Source organism: Sus scrofa, unplaced genomic scaffold (assembly GCF_000003025.6).
Source record: "Sus scrofa isolate TJ Tabasco breed Duroc unplaced genomic scaffold, Sscrofa11.1 Contig524, whole genome shotgun sequence".
In the NCBI taxonomy this organism is placed as follows: domain Eukaryota; kingdom Metazoa; phylum Chordata; class Mammalia; order Artiodactyla; family Suidae; genus Sus; species Sus scrofa.
In genome coordinates this window covers 246796-252795 of record NW_018085235.1, presented here as the reverse complement: position 1 = coordinate 252795, position 6000 = coordinate 246796, and the positions used below count along the sequence as shown (strand labels likewise).

At 32.4% G+C, this 6000-nt stretch overlaps 1 pseudogene; it reads right to left on the bottom strand.

The window, feature by feature from the left end:
* Positions 1-741: 741 nt before the first annotated feature.
* LOC110258871 lies at positions 742-1837 on the bottom strand (annotated as a pseudogene).
* Positions 1838-6000: the final 4163 nt, after the last annotated feature.

Here is a 6000-nt window from a genome sequence, read left to right as displayed (position 1 = left end):
TAGCTATATAACTACATATCTATATTTATGACAATCTGAAAAGAATAAATACAATGGGTCAACATCATTACCCTTATTTACTGTTATTTACAAAGTCTCCAGTAAATTTGAGCAGTATCCCAAATTATTGAATGGAGGTTTTAGGGGATGGATGGAATCACCAAATAACTATTGTATTTCAATATCAATTTTCAAACTAAACCAGTAAGACAACTAGTTTCTATGGAGAGTGATTTAACATAACAATTATTTTTTAAGAGAAATTTTTTCTAACTTGATCATTGAGATTAATGGTTAATCTCTACTACATTGTATTCCTTTCATTAAACAGTGTGTGCACCAATAAAATAGTGGAACTACAAAAAACATAAATGAATGTCTTACATAGGTTGTAAGTAAGTATAGTAAAGCATGGTAATAATGATTACATTATATGCTACATTAAATATAATTTAAATAAAAATAATTTAATGCTTGGCTAATAAAAATGAAAAGACTTTGAAAAACTTAGGTCAACTTCTTTCATATATTCATAGGAAAAGGAAATGAGAAAAAAATACCCATTGAGGAATATAAAGAAAATTAGCTTCTTTAGAGCAAAGATATTTGTGAAAATGACATGTGAAAAGAAAGATGAATATTAAAGCAATGAAAGCAAAAAATAGACATTACATTCAAAAACACTGTTTTTAGTAGAGTTTCCTTTGTTCCTTTCTTTTATACATAAAAAAGACAGCAAATTCATTTGTTTGAGAGAGAAATAACCCTGTGTATCATATTCATAAAGGCTTTTTTCACTTGTTGGTTACGTAAACTGTAGATGAAAGGATTCAATAGTGGTGCAACAGAGGTATTAAGTAGGGCAATTCCCTTGTAAAAAGATATTCTTTGTTTGACTGAAGGTTTAACATACATGAAGATGCAGCTGCCATAAGAAAGGGATATCACAATCATGTGAGATGAACATGTTGAGAAAGCTTTTTTCCTCTGATTAATTGATGGGAATTTTAGAATTGTTAATGCAATATAGATATATGATATTATCACTACTGCTAATGTGACCACAAGTGTCACCACAGCTGAGATGAATCCCATAGTCTCAATGAGATGTGTGTCTGAGCAGGAGATCTGCATCAGGGGAGTTGGGTCACACCCAAAATGATCAACAATGTTGGAAGCACAAAAGTCAAGCTTTAGAACTAGGAGAAAAGGTACAAAGATGGTAAAGAACCCAGCGATCCAACAACTGAGGACAAGCTGAATGCAGATTTTACTGTTCATGATGGCTGTGTAATGCAGGGGCTTACAGATGGCAACATAGCGGTCATAGGACATTGCTGCCAGCAAGTAAAATTCAGATGCTCCAAGAAGGAAGGCAAAAAAACATTGAACAAAACAGTTGTTATAGGAAATGGTTTTGTCTCCAGTTGCCAGCATAACCAACAATTTAGGGATGCATGTAGTAGTAAAGGAAATTTCTAAGAAGGAAAAGTTCTGAAGGAAAAAATACATGGGGTCTTGAGGTGAATATCCACCAGGGTGAGTATAATGATAATGAGATTTCCAGTGATGCTTAGCAAGTAGGTGAGAAGAAGGAAGATAAATAATACAACTTTCAGTTGTGGGTCATCCGTCAAACCTGCTAGAATAAACATGATCACTCTTGTATGGTTTCCCATTAATGCTCTTTACTTACAAATATCTACATAGGATAAAAAAAATAGAAGGGAAAAAAACAGTGATCTCATTGGGAAAAGAACAGGGATAAATATTGTTTAAGCAAAAGTTATCGAAGTGACATTTCACATAAAAAACACAGTCCTCATTCATGTTTTAATGATGGTTATGCCAGGAGGAGAAATAGTTTGCATTTCTAGAGTATCTGCACAGCGAATTCAATGTTTAGTTTCCAATTTTACCACATAATAACCTATGTAATTATATTAATGGTTCATTGACTTTATGTAAATAAATTCAAGGAAAACTGGGGGAACTTTCAACATGGAAAAATGCTTTTTCCACTTAGTTTTGGACAACAGTTGTGATACAGGCCATTTCTTGTTAAATTAAGAGGTTTGCATAATACAAGCAAATGAATACCTGTCAGAGGAGTATATCAGCCTAGGTTTTGTATTTAATAGTTACACACACACACACTCACACACATTATCTAAATCTCTGTTACCATCTCTACTCTTCCCAATATGTATCCCTCACCCCCCAAAAAAAAGAAAGAACATCCTGGTAATTTTAATGTGTGTAACAAGAAATAGCAGTTTTCCTTTATAGGTTTTGATGCTGAAACTAGACCAGATAAAGTGAAAAAGAAAAAAAATAGGATATAGGAACAGATGGAAATATATAAATATGTGTTCAAAAAGTTGTATGAGATGCGAGGAATTAAAAAGAAGAAAAAGGTAGATGACACAAACATTTGGAAACATAGACTATGCTCTTTGATTGGAAGAATCAATATTGTCAAAATGACTACTACACAAGGCAATCTAAAGATTCAATGTAATCCCTATTAAATTACCAAGAACATCCTTCATGGAACTAGAATAAAATATTTTAAAATTTGTATGGAAACACAAAAGACCCCAAATAGCCAAAGCATTATTGAAAAAGAAAGACAGAAATGGAGGAATCTTGTTCCCTGACCTCAGACTCTACTACAAAGCTACAGTTACCAAAACAGTATGGTACTGGCACAAAAACAGAATTATAGATCAATGGAACAGGATAGAAGGCCCAGAAATAAACCTGAGAACCTTTAGTCAACTAATCTATGACAAAGGAGGAAAAAACATACAGTGAAAGAAGGAGAGTCTCTTCAATAAGTGGTGCTGGGAAAACTGAACAGCTACATGTAAAAAACAAAATTCAAATACTTTATAACACCATATACAAAAATAAACTCAAAATGGATTGAAGAACTAAATATAAGGCTAGATACTATAGAATTCCTAGAGGAAAACATAAGCAGAATACTATTTTACATAAATCACAGCAATATCTTGTTTGATCCATCTCCTAGAATAAAGACAATAAAGACACAAAAAAATCAGTGGACCTAATTAAAAGATTTTGCAAGCAAAAGAAACCATTTAAAAAAGAAAAGTTAACCAATAGAACTGGAGACAATGTTTGCAAATGATGCAACCAAAAAGGGCCTAATCTACAAAATACACAAACTACTCATACAACTCAACAAGGAAAAAAACAAACAACCCAATCGAAAAATGGGTAGAAGACTCAAATAGATATTTCTCCAAAAAGATGTATAAATCACCAGTAGCCACATAAAAAGGTCCTCAACATCACTAATTATTAGAGAAATGCAAGTCAAAACTACAACAAAGTACCACTTCACACCAGTCAGAATGGCCATAATTAAAATATCTTTGAAAAACAAATGCTGAAGAGGGTGTGGAAAAAAGGGAGCCCTCCTTGACTGTTTATGGCAACATAATTTAGTACAACTTCTATGGAAAATAGTATGGAGGTACCTCAGAAAACTAAATGTAGAACTACCATATGATGCAGCAATCCCACTCCTGGGCATATATCTGGTCAAACTTTCATTCAAAAAGATACATGCACTTCCGTGTTCTTTGCAGCACTACTCACAATAGCCAAGACATGAAAAGAACCTAAATGTCCATTATCATTTAATCCAGATGAATGGATTAAGAAGATGTGGTACACATATACAATGGAATACTACACAGTCATTAAAAGAATAAAATAATGCCCTTTTCCACAGCATAGACACAACTAGAAATTCTCATACTAAGTGAACTAAGTCAGGAAAAGAAAGACAAATAAAATATGAAATAATTTATATGTAGAATCTAAAATATGGCACAAATGGTTCTATCTACAAAACAGAAACAGATCACAGATGTGGTGAGCATCTTGTGGTTGCTGGTGAGCAGGGGGAGGGAGTGGAATGGACTGGGAGTTTGGGGTCAGTAGCAAACTACGACATTTAGAATGGATAAGCAATGGGTTCCTATGGTATAACACAGGGAACTAGGTTCAATCTCTTGGGGTAGAATATGATGGAAGATGCTATGAGGAAAAAATGTGTATATACATATCACAGGGTCATTTTGCTGTACAGCAGAAACTGACAACATTATACTAAGTCAACTCTAATTTTTTAAGAAAAGAGAAAAGTATAGGCAAAGCTAGAAAGGCAAGATGGATTTTTAGTGAAAACATAGTGAGTTTGAGTAAAAACGTTTTAAAAGATTTAAAAAAGTAAATAGTAATTAAAATTTAATAAAACAAAAATTTATAAATTAGTACTTAAAATGTATAACTTAGTAAGTGAAATTAGTAAATAAAAATTGTGAGAAGAAAATGTTGACCAATGAAATTTATCTTCATTTGCTTCTCTTCTTTAAACTTGCCATTTTACTCTGTTTAAAATACAGATTAAAATGATGAATAATTTTGTGATCAACATGCCTAAGAGACAAGGAGTTTTGGTAAATTGTAACTACATAATAAGTCTCAGAAGTATTGAGAAAATTTTAGGAGGCATATATTTCCCTATCATAAGGTATTCAGATGTATAGCTAACATGTAATTAAGGAAACATTAACTAACTACAACTGATTTCAACACTGAACATATATCAAGTGAGAGAGTTATATTGTTTAGGTTTGTACCGCTATCAAATTGGGTATCAGGATGAAGTTTGAAAAGTGTATTTTATAAAGCTGCCTTCTTAAAAGTGAAATATTTTGTATGAATACTTTTAGACCAGATATAGTGTATTTCTTTAACAAAAAAAGATTAATGATATCTCTAGGAAAATTTTCCTTCCCCAGTATCTTCATCATCACGCATATAAAATGATTAAGGTTTTGTGATGGACACTAGATAAGACAATTTATTTCTATGTTGAGAATATAAGGGTTTTATTTCTAATCTCTGAAATATTTATTATTATTATTATTGAAAAAGCAAATATGTAGTTATTATTGAAAAGGCAAATATGTAAATAAAAATAAACATATAAGGACAAGTAACATTTGTTTCCAGTAATATTCTGAGGAGTTTACAGGATTCTAAGATAAGACAATGAGATCTGCTGTCAAAATCATGAAATTAGTAATGCAGATAAATATGAGCAACAGAAAAGACTATTATTTTCTCTGGGCATTCATTTTACATTCACATAAGTTTGCAGCAATGTATTGTAAATGTTTCTTTATTTACACAAAATGACTCACCAACAATTATATAGGAAGGCATATATCTAAACACCTGAATCAAAATTTTGTGGTGTCAGAGTTCCTGTCATGGCTCAGCGGTTAATGAATCCGACTAGGAACCATGCGGTTGCAGGTTCAATCCCTGGCCTCGCTCAGTGGGTTAAGGATCCGGCATTGCCTTGAGCTGTGGTGTAGGTCGTAGATGCGGCTCGGATCCCGCATTTCTGTGGCTGTGGTGTAGGCTGGTGGCTACAGCTCCGATTAGCCCCCTAGCCTGGGAACCTCCATATGATGTGGGTGTGGCCCTAGAAAAGAACAACAACCACAAATTTATGGTGTCAAATTATCTTTGTCTCAACTCCAACGATTTCACTCAGAAATTCTTCCCAACACACACTGTAAAAACATTAATAAAGTTCACATTTCAAAATCAATAGAAATCAGCCTATGAAAGCAAAAATGTTTAGTTGTGTTAGATATTGTGAAAGTGAGATAAATTTAAAAAGGAAAAGTTTTTGAATACTAAATTATCAATGTATCCCATACACCTTCCTTCAATGGTTTCCATAAAACAATATTTAAAAGGTTAGATAAAGGAGGTTAATCTTAATGGTAAAAATAGAACAAAAGTGGATTAAAATATATCTAATAGGAAATATGATTTTAGAATTTTTGACATGCCAATTATTTTCATATTTTTCAGTCCTAAATCAGGTTGTAAATAATATTTACAATTTCAGATGTATTTTAAGAAGAAGTAAACACAGATTTA